This window comes from Equus caballus, chromosome 2 (assembly GCF_041296265.1).
Source record: "Equus caballus isolate H_3958 breed thoroughbred chromosome 2, TB-T2T, whole genome shotgun sequence".
Classification (NCBI taxonomy): Eukaryota; Metazoa; Chordata; class Mammalia; order Perissodactyla; family Equidae; genus Equus; species Equus caballus.
In genome coordinates, this window is record NC_091685.1 from 3,256,987 (window position 1) to 3,272,346 (window position 15,360).

The 15,360-nt window shown below is 45.1% G+C and overlaps 1 protein-coding gene and 1 long non-coding RNA gene across 5 annotated transcripts in view; one reads left to right on the plus strand and one right to left on the minus strand.

The window, feature by feature from the left end:
• PLPP3 (phospholipid phosphatase 3) overlaps positions 1-15,360 on the plus strand; it is a 79,549-nt gene that overhangs the window by 17,533 nt on the left and 46,656 nt on the right. The window lies entirely within an intron of this gene.
• Positions 317-905, minus strand: LOC138920195 (uncharacterized). Its single transcript, XR_011430971.1, has 3 exons — positions 860-905; positions 612-779; positions 317-445 (listed from the first exon to the last, which is right to left on the minus strand). It is a non-coding gene; the product is annotated as an uncharacterized lncRNA (long non-coding RNA).

Genomic DNA, 15,360 nt, shown 5'->3' on the forward strand with positions numbered 1-15,360 from the left:
GACATTGGGCAGATGCAGTTCTAGAAATACAATGTGGACACTGCACAGAGGTAGCAGGATTGAGCCGTGGGGCGATGGAGCCAGTAACATCACGGTTGTTTGGACGGGCACCTTAGGAGAATGCTGGTCGGCACCGTTGTCAAAGGAGGCACTACGCTGAAGAATAACCTTTGGCAGGGTGGTTCCTCGGCCTTAGCTCAGACCGGCACCAATGACCGTCCTTCGGAATAATCTTAGAATGCAGGAGGGGGAGGGGCCCAAGCTTCAAGAGTTTTTCCTGCCCACTCCCGATTTATAGGTGGGAAAAGTAGGCCCAGAGAAGTTAACTTTCTTAGAAAATGGGTAAAATCCACAGGAAATAAAAACTCTTACCTCGTACGGCTTCAAGTTAAAATCCAGTCAATACCATATTTTAAAGCATCCCCTTACACTGGATTTGGTTATTCTGCAAATTAGATATTGGCCCCATGTGTCAGTAATCTACAAAGCCTTTTAAACCTTAACATAACATCCCAAAGCACAGTAATGATTCCGATAGTAAAAAGTATTCCCAAAATATGATTTTGTTAAAAGGGGATTACCCTCTCACCATCTCTCCAAATTCCACTCACCAGAGGCATCTACTGTTAACAGATGTGGTTCCTGCCAGCCTTATCTTGAACGCACGGGTATTCTCATTGACATCCACCTTCATCCATGTTGGTCTCCTTGCTTCCTAGACACACCCCACAGATGTCTGCCTTCTGGCCTTGATCATGCTCTTTCCCCTTCTTCTCTGCCTGGGGGAAAGAGTATCCATCTTAAGGCTGATTTTTGCTTATCCCACTCCCTCCCTACTCCAACCTTGGGCTACTTTCACCTCCTCATTTCAAGTCAGTCCAGCTCTGGCACTAGTCAGCCACCTTAAAGAAACCCCTTACACTCTGTTGATGTAACTTTCCTTACCTAATAATGGGGCAGTTGAATTAGATGTCTTTAAGACCTGCCGAGGTCATCAAATATAAAAGACTTTGCACCTGAAACAGTGCTTCATAGTTGGGGGTCTTGACCTCGTTGAGTTGCCGAATTCTGTCACACGGTTGTGACATACAAGAGAGATGAAGAGATTCACCATAAGAAGTCCAGCAATTTTAACTGAGTCATAAGTTTTCAGCTTGAACAGGCGGCGTGGCACAGCGGAAAGAGGGTATGTCTGCGCTCAGACAGTTCTGGGCTCAAATCTTGGCTCCACCAGTTGCTTGTTTATAACCTGAGGGAGAGGGTATAATCTCTGATCCTCAGCTTCTTCATCTGTAAAATGGGGACAATAATTCCTATCTTACAGGTTGTCCCAAGGTTGGAAGCTGCCTGGCAGACAGTAGGTTCTTCCACATTGATCTACCCTGCCCCCTAAAAACTTTTTGTTTAGAAACTGTTGTCTGTCACACATAATTGGCACGCTTCAGAACAAGTAAGTAAGAGAGTGCTACCTGGACTCATAGCATGTGTGATAGAGTACAGATTAGATGAAATTTATCTCATCTTTGAAAAGTGGCTTTGGAGTCCTTCCAGAGACTCACAGGGCAGCCGCACAGATGGAGCTACCTTTCCGTCTGCACTTGCCGCAGGAAGGTATTTTCCATTTGGGAGAGAACATGTTGGAAATTTGTCTTTAATGCATGCCAGTGTTCTGAGGCAAAACTCGCCTGAGAGATTGAGCGGAGCATATTAACCAATATCATTTAGAGTTGATTAAAACTATCATCTTAATGAAATACAAGAGAACAAGAAGTTCTCAGTCTTCTGGTAGCAATTAAAGACTAAAGAGTCAATTTGAAGTTGTTTTTGCAACTCTTAAAATAACACTCCCTCTACCCCCCTCCCATGAAAAGAGTTTCTTAGCTATAGACATGCCCTCACATTGAGGTTTTTGAAAGCTGTTAGGACCACAAACCTGCTGGCAAAGGCTTCTGCTGCTAAGGCATCGGAGTTCTCAAAAGCGAGAGGGTTCAAGCTCAGGATACGCTGATTTGGAAAGAGAGCCCAAACAAAGGACCTTTTGAGGCAGGAAACTGGGCTTTGGCTTCAGCACAGAGCAATGTGGGATTGGAAAAGCGCCCTGGGAGTTGCTGAGAAGAGGGACTGAGATGGATGGAGGAAGTATGCGATTTCTCCATACAGTGAGAGTTTATTTCAAAACCCTCGAAATTGGTTTCAGAAGATGTCTTTCCTCCGTCAGCTTAATGAGCATGCCTATAAAATGTGGCTTTAATGACATATACGTCTTTGAGCCGAAAAGGGGAATGATCCATCAAGGTACACAGATGCTACCATTCTAGCAAAGATATCTGACCTGAAGACCAGAGATTTTTCTTTCAAGACCTGAAGCAACCACATGCTTTAATACATTCATTCATCCACTTAATCACGCAACATGAATCGATCACCTGCTATATGCTAGTTTGATGTGACTATGAAGTTCAGATGGCACAATTCCTACTCAAGCAGCTCCGAATCTAGTTGACCCAAGCTTGAAGATTTCAAGTGAAGGAGACAGCCTTTCTTCCTTAGTACTTCCCGCTGTGTTCACATACACATGACCCTCTGCCCCCACTACCCAACAGGTTTTTAAATTTGAGCTTCCCTGAAGTGAAACTGCCAGTGCTCATCTCCGCAGATACTTAAAACGCTTAGCAGCAAACTCACCAGCAGAAAGAGTCTGGCGGGGATAGTTCAGTCTTACAAGGGCTATCAACACGGGAGAAGACTCAATGATGGAAGTCAAGGAAGAGAAAATAATTGAACTCCTGGTGCCTTCTATTCTTCATTGTTTTTCTGTTCCTTTTATCTATCTAAACCTTACCTATTAAGCAAAAACTTCCCGGACCAGAAAAGACCACTTCCTGTCAACTGCTTGGTGAGACAGCGGGGTGAGAATGGAAATACAATAGGAACAACAAAAGGAAAAGAGTGGGTTTGGCAAACCATTGACAAGAGAACTGCTGCTGAGAGGGCCTGGGCCACCCAGTCTCTTCACCAGAGAAGAAGAGCAGTGGTTTTGGGTCACGCATTTGGAAAACTGACTTTTCTGGAACACATAAGCCTCAGAGATGTGAGGTGAGAAGTGACAAATTTTCATAAATTAGTGTTCTTAAATGTTTGCACTGTGCCTCAAAGGTGTGTTGATGGTGTCGCCCACTCTGCATGTCCTCCAAGAGTCGAGAATCCAAGCTTATTCAGCCCTGTCTTGTAGTGTTATTATGTGGCAGTTAACTGTTATTGTTCCTACGTGGGAGTTTTACAGACCTATGCTTGATCAGCAAATGCAAACGTACTTGAATTCAGCGGTGCCAGGGCCCGGAATAGGCATGCAGGTCACCCTGACACTGACGTTAGTGAGGTATTGTCATGAGACGTAGGGATGGGGTTTCTCCCTTTTGATTTGTGCCGCAGGTGGTGTTTTTGACAACTGAGCTTAATCAGAGAAGTTACATTGGCTGATTGGTTTATTGAACAGCAACATTGATAAGAAAAGTTTCTGATGTGTTTATAGTTGGCTGGGCCGCACACTCAACTTCTCTTGCCCTTTGAATTAGAGTGTTTGTACGGTTGATTAAAATTTGGACAGGTATGGGAATCAGTGTGGGGTTATGTAGAGCCCTGACAATGACATCCGAGGCAGGACCTCCCCTTTTTACTTGTGTATTCCTAGTGCCTAACTCAGGGCCTGGTACATATAAGTTGTTCAGTAAAAACTAAACAAAACAGAAAAACCCAAGTCATTTTTGACACTAGCGTAAATTCTTTAGCCTTTTTTCTAAAAGGTAAATTTCTTTTTCCTCATTGATGTTTTAAACTACGTCATCTAAAATTTGGGAAGAAGAGGGAAAGTCACCTATTCCACCACCTAACACAAACACTATTACCATTGGCCATATTTCCTTTTAGTCGTTTTTATTTTATTTTCTTTTAGTTATTTAGGTATATATACATACATATATATATACGTAAGATTTTCTATGTTGCTACTAGTCAGCATAATTATTTTATCTTTACTTGACCAAATGACCCTTTATGATCATTCAGATTAAGCATCATGCTTTAATCACTCATAGATTTCTCTTTATTGTCTTTTGCTTTCCTTTGCCCTCCTCCCCCAAATCAAAACGCTCTGGGGCGGGTACCATTGTCTCCTATTTGCTAGGGCTGCTGTAACAAGCTACCACAAACAGTATGGCTTAAACACAGAAGTTGATTGTCTCACAGTTCTGGAGCACAGAAGTCCAAAATCAAGGTGGTTCCTTCTGAGGGCTGTGCTGGAAGGATCTACTCCAGACCTCTCTCCTTGGCTTGTGGTAGCTGTCTTCATGTTCACCTGGCACTCTCACTGTTTGCCCTGTGTGCATGGCTCTGTGTCTTAACATCCCTTCCATCAGTCACCAGTCATTTTGGATTAGGACCCACCCTAATGACATCATTGTAACTTGATTACTTCTGTAAGACCCCGTTTCCAAATAAGGTCACACTCTGGGGTCCTGGGGGTTAGGACTTCAACATATGAATTTTTTGGGGGGGGGAGGGGGCGCAGTTCAACCCATAACACCCCTCATTTATATGTGAGGAAATTGAAGCCCAGGCCAAGTAGCTTGAGATTTGAATTTAGGCCTATGTGACTCTGAAATGGTGCATTATCATCATATCCTGTTTTCTACCCATGAATTGAAAATACCATGAACAAAGAAAAAAAAGTCTTCCTTGATCTGAATTTGATTAGTGTAAGACAATGTTTGATGGTTATTAACTGCTAAATTTAACTGAGTTTGACCAGTTGAAATCTGTGTAATCATGTTATTAAAAAACGAACTACAGCTCACTGTGCTTAGTTACAATTTTTATTGCTCTAAAGCATTTACTAAGCTTGTCGCACAGATGAGTTCATTCTTATTTAAAAGTACCAGGGAATGCGATCACCTATAGGCTATATGGCATCCTGATAATTCCCTGGCAGTTGAACTACATTCCATAGCAAAACCAATCAATATTAAGTGTTGGTCCTCAATTTTTATCCTGTTTCTCTGTCTTTTTTGTAGATTCCTTTTAGTCTTTTATTTTCCTTCTCCTGCGTAAATGATTATGGCAAGCTGCGTGCACGCATACACAGAGACACACACGTGGGCACACACACGCATACACACATCCCATGTACACACACACCAGTAGCCCCGGGGACGGTGAGAACCAGTATAGCAATAACCAGCTAATGTGGGCAGCCTTCATGGTGGCTTCAGGGTGTCCTGCTCACAAGAAAGACAAAAGGCCTTGCTGCAGCTGTTGAGCAGAAGGCGCTGGTGGGCCTGCTCTGCCTTCCTGTGATGGAGTAGTAGAAAGGGCACCGGCCCGTTGCAGCCCAGGCTGAAGCTGAAGCCTGTGAGTAGTGTCCCCTAGGGTTGGGCAGTACCTTGATAGCTATGTCCGTTTTTCACTGAGTGCATTTGGGCAAGTCACTACTTTTTTCCTGAATTTCCTCACCTGAATAGAAAAGAGTTTGAACTAAGATGGCTGCATATCTCCAATTGCTCTTCCGTCGGCTATGCTTTGTCAATGTAGGTGCGTGATAAATGTTTACTGGAGAAAAGTAATGAAGGGAAGGGGAGCAAATAGTCTCCATAGATGGAGGCTCTTATCAGCATGAAGTGGACCAAAGAGGTCCCGAGGGACATTCCATTCAAACCAGCATGAAGTGCTAAGAAAATCCCATTATTTCCCTTTAGCTGGAAATAGTCAAATATTGAAAAGACATTTGTGGTTTGAAAACTCTGTGTTTACTGTTGCTCTTGTTTGCTTTAAGGAATAGGAACTCCCACATGGGGACAAAGGGCTCCCGTGGGCATCGTTCTTCATTCTAATGTATTTTGTAGGGAAGACCATGAACAATAATGATAGTCCCATGAACTGAGTGCGCTTTACCTGTGGTACTGCATCTCTAAACTTCACAGTAACCCTTCAAGATGGGCTCTACCAACCCCATTTACAGATGGCTGAGAGAGGTTAGAAGCTCGCTCAATGTCACAAGACTAAGAAGAGGCATATCCAAGCTTCAAACGCAAATCTATTTACCCCAAAGCCTGTGCTTTTTTTGATAATCCGTATGGTCAATCTCATAAAAAAACCAAAGGCTTGGTGATTTTCATAATACACATTAAGTAACTATATGGGAAGTAAATAATGAGTTTCTTTATGGACCAAGATAACACGTGTCTCTCCTTTTTACAGAAGACACACCATCCCATATTGATGGTAGTAACATTTGTTGGGCACTTCTGTGTGCCAGGCATTATAAGAAGTATCTTTGCACACAATACCTTACTCCTCTCACATCACTGTGAGAGGTTAACCAACTTATTGAAGGTGTGTCTGACTCGAAAATCCACACGCTTGGAGCCACACCAAGCTACTCTTCGCCCTTATACTTCAGTTGCCAACAGAGGGATTGCCCTCTTTAGCCATTTAGTTCTAATCTACACCTAGGGATGCTCTTGAAGAGTGCTATATGTTAAGATAACCTGAGAGAGCCTGAATAGGGAGGTGACAGCAATCAGTTCCCGGGAGAGAGGTTTGAAGCAAAGAGGGAAATGGTCCAGATGCCCCTGGAGAGCAGGCAGTATTTATCGGAGTTGTGCTGTCCAGGACCTAGCGTGGCATCAAGGCTGTGAGATGCCTCACTACATTTCATTCAGGGCGGATGGGGATGTGTCTAAACAAGGCAGAAGGCTCTTCTTGGGAAGGTGGCTGCTCACACGTCAGTTAGCAGGGAGCTCCAGTTATTAAGCTCCCCGCTCCAGTCCACCTTACATGGGCCCACCAGAGTCATCGTTCTGAAACACAGCCTGGCCATGTCACTGTCTACCCCAGACGTATGCCTTTGTTTTGAGTCTCTGCTGTGTATCCAGCGCTGTGTAGAGGATAAATAGAAAGCATTGTCCCTGCCGGGTGGAAATCAGTCTTATTGGAAAGCCATGCACATGAGACATCATTTTAGAGCTGGTTAGAGATCCTTTGGGCCAGCTTTTTGTAGTGTTCTGGAGAACTCTGGTTCTCCTGGGTAGTGCATCTCCCTGTTGAAACTCAACAGTAAACTTCGGTGAAGGCCCCAGGGAGAAAGGTTCATGCTGAATATACTTTGGGAAATGCCAAGTAGTCCAGCCTCCTCTCTTTAATAGATGAGGAGGCTCAATGAGCAAAAGGGGCTTTCTTAAGCCGCAAAAGAATCCAACCTTGGGCTCCAAGCCCCAGCCCAGGGCTTTTTCTGCTTTGGGGGAGGGGTGGGGGGCGGAGTACTGCTAGCTTGACTTTCCACTGTGTTTCTGTCTTCAGACCAGGCGGTGCTAAGGCACATATTTTCTCGTGTATCTTGAAACCATATGTTTGCCAGGCTTTCTCTCCGTTTCTAAGTCGGGCCTCTGATGCTTGGTGTCTGAAATCATTCTGTTTCTTTTTTGGAGCCGTCCTGGCGAAGATGTTGGAAAGCTGAGTTTACAATGAGGCAGAAGAGAGAGCGAGAGGAGCCTGCAGGTCTGACTCCTCGCAGGATCCCTGCAGAGGAAAGACCGGTTTTCTCTTGGGCTGTTGCTGGCCCCTAGACAGGTGGCTCTTTGAGGGTAGGACTCTGTTTTACTCATCTCAGGATTTCTCAGCCCCAGTGCGCAATAGTACTCAGTGAATATTTGATATTCAGTGTGTTTAAAATTGTGTTTATTTGGCGTATGCCTATATAAATTGCATTTTCTCTATCTTTTACATCAATTGTTTTTAAAGTCCTTGAATTCAAAAATGAAATTGCTTTTACTTTTTAGAGCAGTGATTGCCAAAACACCCTGGGATAGAATCATCTCAGGATCTTGTTAAAAATGAGAATTCTCGGGCCCTTGCCCTGGAAATTCTGATTCAATTACTGAGTCACAGTGCCTGGCCTGTGTTCTTTAATAAGTGCCCTGATGAATTTGATGATTGGCCAAACCTGAGAGTCACTATCTACAGGATATCCTTGTTCAGTCCCCAGTTTTACCCTTAAAGACAGACGTGAAAATAAGCACTAGCCTTCAGGCCTGGAGCCTTAAAACAAACAAACAAACAAACAGAAAACAGTGTGTGTCGGAATTCGGAAGGGACGTGTGCAGACACTCGCCAGCGTACCTTGTGTCAGATTGACAGGGCGATGGGAGGAAGGACAGCAAGCGTAATTAGACCTGCTCCCCGGTTCTCAGACCTGCAGTTCTAAGCCGCCTGCTAATTGGCAGTCCCTTAATAGATTAGGACTTGGCCTCAGGTTTGCATGTTATTATAAACCACACACAGAAAAACCCAGTGGCTGAGGAACTCCTGCCAAACCCAGGCCTGGGTTTTTGTGAGGCTTTTGAAGTGCACTAGTCTTTCAGTATTTTGAATAGTCAGCGTACTGAAAGGCATCAAACTGTTCCTTTGGATGGGATTTGTGAAGGGCGAGTTTGTTGAATAATTAATTCCCCAAGACCCAGTCTGTCATCTTGACAGACAGGCGGGAGCCCACATATGCAGGTTTGCTCTCCGTAGTGCTTGGAGCATGATAGGAGAGATTATTTCTCACCGTCCTGTCGCAGTCTCCTCCTTGGGAATGTGCCCCCCTCCCCTTCGTGCTTTGGGGGGAGGCAGAAACGTTAGTGCATCTGCTGCGGGCTAGGCTGTTGGCCACAACGCCTCAGGAAATCCTCACGGCCCATCCAGGCTGCACGCCCTGCTTTGCCATGAGGACTCTGAGGTCCTGAGAATCCACTAGTCCGGGGTCACACTGCCACACCTGGCAGAGAGGGGAGGGACTTGGACCTAGGTCTGCTAATTCCAAAGTGTCACCAAACCAAACCAAACCCGGAAAACCCTTTTGGAATCTTCTTGGTGCTCAGGTGATTAATACGGGCAGTGAAACAGTCTCCGGGATTTACATCATGCTCGGGGAAACCTGTTTGCATCCTGTGGATAATATATGTACTGTAAATGCTCCCCTCCCCTCAAACTATCTCAGAGCGTCCCTGCTCTGAGGCGAGACCACCCACCAGCGAGAGCTGCACCGTGCGGGGGAGTGGAAGAGGCTGCAGAAGCGGCCCAGGAGCGCTGGCCTGTCGCCGGCTGCCAGGGGTGCAGTCAGGTGTTCCCAAGGCCTTAGAGCAACGCCAGGGGCCCTGCTCTCTGCCCTTGTCTGCCCAATTAGCTTCCAGTTGGGGACCCTTCAGTTTCTTTCCAAGTCCACTTCCACAAAGGGAGAGCTGTAGTGGAGGCCCAGATTTCCATGAAAACCTTCCATTTTTCAGGCAAACATACCAGGCAGCTCTCATGGCAATCCCGTGGTGAAGGGGAATAATGTTATTTGGCATTTCGCCCTTTAAAAAAGTCTATATGTGTGGGGGGGGTTCGGGGGGGGATGGGCAGAGAGAACAGTGGGGGCTTTGTAATTTACTGCAGAAAGAGGGTCAGTGGGCAGGGTCATGAGGGGAAAGGGGTGCAAAGAAGGCCTGGACCCCACCTTAGGCTTCCATACTCTCTTCTCCCCCTCTGCCTGATTCTCAGATTTTGAAAGGTTGTCAAGGGGAAGTTGGGCAGTTTTTATGTTTTTATTTGGAAGAAGGACTCTAGACATTCTATCCCTGTAAGAGAAGCTGGCTCCTTGCTACCTTGTAAGGATTAAGTACCCGACTTCCAGAACCATTGAGGAAACATCCCAGGAACTACCCTTTTCTCTCAACAGCTGAAAAATGCATCAGAGAGCAGTGGCTTCCTGGAGAGTTTTTGGCAAAAGCGCTTCCCTCTGGAACAATAGGGTTCCTATGGCAAACCACCTAGGAGTTATTTACTGCAGCCGGCTCTCCCACGTGTATGTGAATGCCCACATTTTGTTATCCCCATCCTGGTGGGGGAAGAGGTGGGGCTGCCAGAACAGCTGAGGGTGGCCTCGGAGCACATGGATTTCTGTCTCCAGAGGGCCGGCCAGTGTGTGAGAGGCGCCTCTCCTCGGGTACCGTCCAAAGCATGAGAAGACTGGAAAAGAGACGGCCACGTTGCACTGTGGGGTGCCTCCCTGACCCAGAGGCCTGCTGCCCTGCTGCTCTACCGCCATGTTTCCCATCTTCACTTCTGGCCCTTGCAAAATCGAGCTCCTCCCGCTTACCTGGAAAGGATTACCGGGAGGAATAAATGAGGCCCAGCTATAAAGAGCCTAGAACAGTGTCCAGTTTGCAGCAGTAGCTGATGCTAATTCACACCTGCCTCCCCCCCCCACACCGTGTTTTTGCTGATACCTACTTTGACAGAGCCAGAACTGCCAGTCATTAATTCACTTTGGATCTGAAAGTCTGCAGATTTGGGGAGTTTTCTGGAGCTTTCTCTATAAAGGAGCAACTTTGAACTCCAGAGGGCTCTGCTTGGCTGGTCCACCTTCACAAACTTGAAGTAGTGTGCTTGTTACCCCAGCCGGGTAGTGCTCGGGTGGTAATGCCCACCTGCTCTGTAAGGACGCCAGGGAGATGAAACTTTTGGTTTGTTTATAAAATACTCTGCACTCCTTGGATAAAGTTGAAAACTCCTACAATTAGACAGGTCCATAGACACCTGGTAAAACCAGGCTTTCATTTTGCACATGAAGACACAGAGCCTGAGAGCAGAAGAGTGGTTATGTAGTTACTTAACAGCAGAACTAACACTGATGAATGCAAGTTGTTATTATCAATTATCATTGGTTAGTATTTGCTTTTTAAGGCAGTCTTGGCAAAAGAAACTTAACTAATACTCCCAAACTTGCTTGTGTTATCTTATTAATATCAGGTATTTCTTTACTGAACCAAAAACTAGTATGGAAATCATTTTCCTCCCCAGATATTGGCTAAACTGACCCAATTCAGACTGCTTGAGAATCTCATTACCCAGTAGGTGAAAGGCTGGCTAATTTGCTAGAAAAGACACACAAAGTAGAGTGACCCCAATATATCAATATATCTATTCATGTATTGGCTTCATCTTACTTCAATTTATAGTAATCCCACTGATGATTAAACTAGAAACCTTTTTCCCAAGTAAGAAATTTCTTCTGGGTTGAATAGCATTTTAAACTGCCAGTTTTTCCTTTTTCGCACTTTTCAGCATCTATGTTTTAGGAATTAGATGGGCTCCCTCAAATGGCTTTTCCCATTTTTCCTCAGGGTTAAAAGTTGGGTAGAGGATGAGAGTGGAAGACAGCAGCAGTTTTGTTAATTTTGGGGGGGGAATCTTTCCAGTTCTGGATTTTTTTTTTTCTTATAGCCTTGAATACATCGTTGGCATTCAAATGGCAGCAAGGAATCTTTGAAATGCATTTACTGGGCTAGTCGATAAACTGGTGCTGCACGCCTACCGGCTGCCAAGTCATGTGCTAAAGGGTGTCCTCCGTGTTCCCTGAGCATTGAGAAACGCCTCCATGGACTTCTTGTCACGTCGCGCTGGGGGCAGTTGTCTCTGGAGGATGCATTCTTAGGGGCAGAGACTACATCGTATTTAGTTTCTGGAGTCCATAATTCGCTCAATGAGCAGTTTCCTCCTTCAAAGTAGCCTTTTCTCCCTCACTTTCTCGCCGCCAGCGCAGTTTGGGAAACTCGGAGGGGCAGGCACCGAGCCTCAGATGTCTGGGAAAGACGTTGACTCGTGCTTTAATCGGGTGCTTTGTAATGCCATCCACTCCCTGGATACTTCTAAAGCGAAAACGTAGCCTATACGGACAGCACCTCCAGAGGAAGTCAGCTACAAATTAAAAAGTGATTAGTGAGCATTTAGGCAGGAGGTTAAAGGGATTATTTTGGACTTCAAACTTTTCAGTTTTCAGGGCTTGTATTCAGTTACAAAATTACATCCTTGAATTATTTGTGCAGGTGGCAGCTGTCAGATTTGAAGAAGGTTTCTGTGTTTTACAAAGGGAACATTGACAGGGCTGGGAATGGGGAGTGTGCTCCCCGGGGAGGGCTGTTTTATCCGCAGCACACTGGAACAGCTTCAGTCTCACTTAGCTCGAGTGACAGTCCTTGTCTGAGCTGACACAGCCCTGTCCAGGTTACTCCAGCCGCCTTTTTGAGGAAACCAGTCAAGCCAGTTGACTGGCATCCTTTGAACAGCTAGCTAGTAGATTTCGGGACTGAGTTAGGTGCCTGCCACGTAATGCTTTATCCTCACAGCTCTTCGAAGTGGGTACTGGCATCCTCCTCTTTTTACAGCTGGGGCTCAGAGAAGTTAAGCAGCTGGCCGAAGATGGCAGAGATTATAAGCGGCAAAACTGGCTTTCAAACCCAGGTCTGAGTTACTTTGTTAGATTTGTGCTCTTCCTTTTGCTTAGAGCTTTCTTCAGGCAGAGATTTATTCCCAAGGTGATCACAGCAGGCGAGTTAGGGGTGTGCTGAAATTGATCTGGTCGCCCTGGGGTAGCTGGCCCAGGTCGGGTGAGGCCACTGAATCACTGAGCATCAGCCTCCTAAGCTTACCTGGGGTGCCCTACAAAGTGCTTTCTGATGGTTTCTACGTGAAAAAGACTGGGAGACTGACCATTAAGTGTCTTAAAGATCATCCAGCCCAATTACCCATCTGAGACTTGAAGCTGGTTAGGATCCCCATGAATTATCCCTGATGGGGTCATTAGCTCTTCGTGAGGATATGTGGTGTTGTATTGCTTTGGGATATTGTGATAGAAAAAGAGGATTTGGGATTTGAGAGAGATTGGATTAAAATTCAGAAGGAGGGGTAAAAACAGGATCCCCAGGTCAGAGTGTATTTGGGGTGGAGCCAGATCTTCTGAATTTTAGTTTGTTTCCTTTACATTTATTCGTACACATTTGTGGACACCCAGTAAGTGCCAGGAATTATTCTTTGTGCCGAGGATACAGAGATGAATAAATGTGGACCCTTTGCTGAAGAGACTCTCAGCTAGTGCAGGAGATAGATGCACAGTGCTGCAGGATGATGGGTCTCAGTTATCCCACCTGTTAAAGGGAGTCAATGACATCTGAGGAGAGACCTCAGATGTAGTTCCCAAAGTGTATCAGGATATTACTGAAATGTGCCTCACTCCGTTTAGAGTAGTATTTGTAACACCAACAAATATCTGATGGACTCTAATTCTTAAGTCACTTCTCACTTGGCTTTACTCTTTAGAATGAATGAGCTTTTATCAGAAGGAGGCTGTTTTTTTTTTATTTTAAATAACTATCGCCATAAAAATTAGAACTCTCTCGTAACTCCACTTAGTGTCCCATGGAGAGGAATAAGTTGGGTTTAATTCTTCTTCTGAAGCGTGATTCGTTCTGGCCCCACCGCCAGCCTCACGGAGTAGAAGTGTAAAGGCTTTGTAGTTCAATAACCTTGGTTTCCGATCCTCATTCCTTTTGCTAACTGTGAGGGATTTGACAAGCTACTTAGCTTCTGGCCTCAGTTTTCCCATATCTAAAATGCAGATATTGTTGACTGCTTGCAGTGGTGACTTGACACAATCCTTGGATTTATCATTGAAAACGTAGATAGGAGGCTCGGTCTTGGGTTAATATGAAGATATATACATAAACACATGCATATACTTATATACACGTCTGATGTGGCCATTACCTACCACAGAGGACTTCGTTGAGTCAAGAGTTAGTTGTTTCTATTTTTGGGGTTCATCCACGGACTTGCATATTCTCTAGAGCAGGGATAGAAAAGCCAGTGTCTATGGGGGTCAGGCAGTTAACAGAAATGACTGGAGTAGACCAGATATTGGAAAAAGGACAGTACAGGCTCAATGAGAATGGCAGTTGACACGCAGCCTTGGCGTCAGGGAGACGATAGGGAATGGTGGTGCCCTGGGGAACGTGTACAGCTCCAGTCACTACTGCCTGCATTGCCACATGGCATTAGAGCTGGTTTAAGAAGCTGGAAATCTAGTTGTTATGTGAGACCTCCCGTTATTAAATGTTAACAACTAATTTAAAACAATTTAAACCCTGGGTGGGCCAAACAGAACATCTCTGCAGGCCATGGCCTGGGCTGCCCGTTTGTGACCTTTGACCTAGCACTTGGCCCGTGTCGCCTGATGGGTTACCTTGGAGTGCCCCGATGGCCTACCAACAGGACTTTGTTCTCTCAGGGCCTCTGATAATGTTTCACCTCTTCGTTTTGGCGTCTGGCTCCAGCCTTAGCTTTTGACTATCTCGAACGTTGGCCCTCCCAGCTATCTGATGTCCTGCCAATCCACGTGTTGTTTAGTTTACTGCCCAGTGAACCTGGTGTTTTGTGTACACCTGGGCAGCATGGCTTGGATGGGAGCACACATGCTGACAAATGTATGTTTAACTGTTGGGAAAATAAGAAGAAATGTTTTTTCACCCTTAGAATAGACTTAGCTCCCATTCAGTCTTCTGTGATCTTTTGAGAATGCGTGGCAGGCTTCCTGCTGTGGTACTCCTTGCCTGCATCAGTGTGCCAGGTCCTGCTAACCAATGTCGAAGCCCCTTCTGTTTACACAATCCCAAGAAGCCCCTGGAATTAGAGGATTTTATGAGAATGCTTTTCCCTTGGGATCAGATTGCATTTGGGAAGTGGCTCGTCGGCCCAGGGCTACTTGAGTGAGCTTTTGACAGAACGCTGATCACATCTTAACCCTGCTTAAAAGCTTTCAGTGGCTTTCTGTCACATTTAGAAGCAAGAACTAACATTTATGGAGCCAGGCAATTACTGAATACTTTATAAACTGTGTCTCAGTCATCTAATCAACTATGTATGTTGGGAACTATCGTACAAAGTCCTATTGTACTGTGATGAAAATGAAGTTCAGAGAGGTATAGTGACTTGCCCAAGGTCATACAGTAAGCATGACAGGTGATAGAAGTGGGATGTGAAATCCTGTCTGCCTGGCTCTGAAGTTCATGGATAAATTGGAAAAAAGTAAATTTGTCAGAGTGGATTATATGGCTCAGTGAATCCTTTGTAGAAGAGATGTTTAAGTCTTGAAGGATGAGTAGGAGTTTGTCAGTGGTATTTTAATCCAGGTGTTAAAAACATTACTTCACAGAGTTGTTAGGAAGATCAAATGTGATTATTTATGTAAAAGCGATAGAACTGTGTGCACACGTGTAATTCTTGTTGTGTCCTAGCCCTGGGCAGCCATATTGCAAATGAACACATTTGGGTCAGTCATAAGGGAGTCTTGAGGCAGGAGAGTGGCTGGATCTGTATGAATCCATCTCAACATCTAAGGAGGAGCTTGCTTTTTATCCTTGTTCAAAGTCAACATACACTTTCCAGAGCTTTTTAGCTTTGTTAATATCTGCAGAGACATAGTTCATGTGTACTTAACAAGAAAGGCTA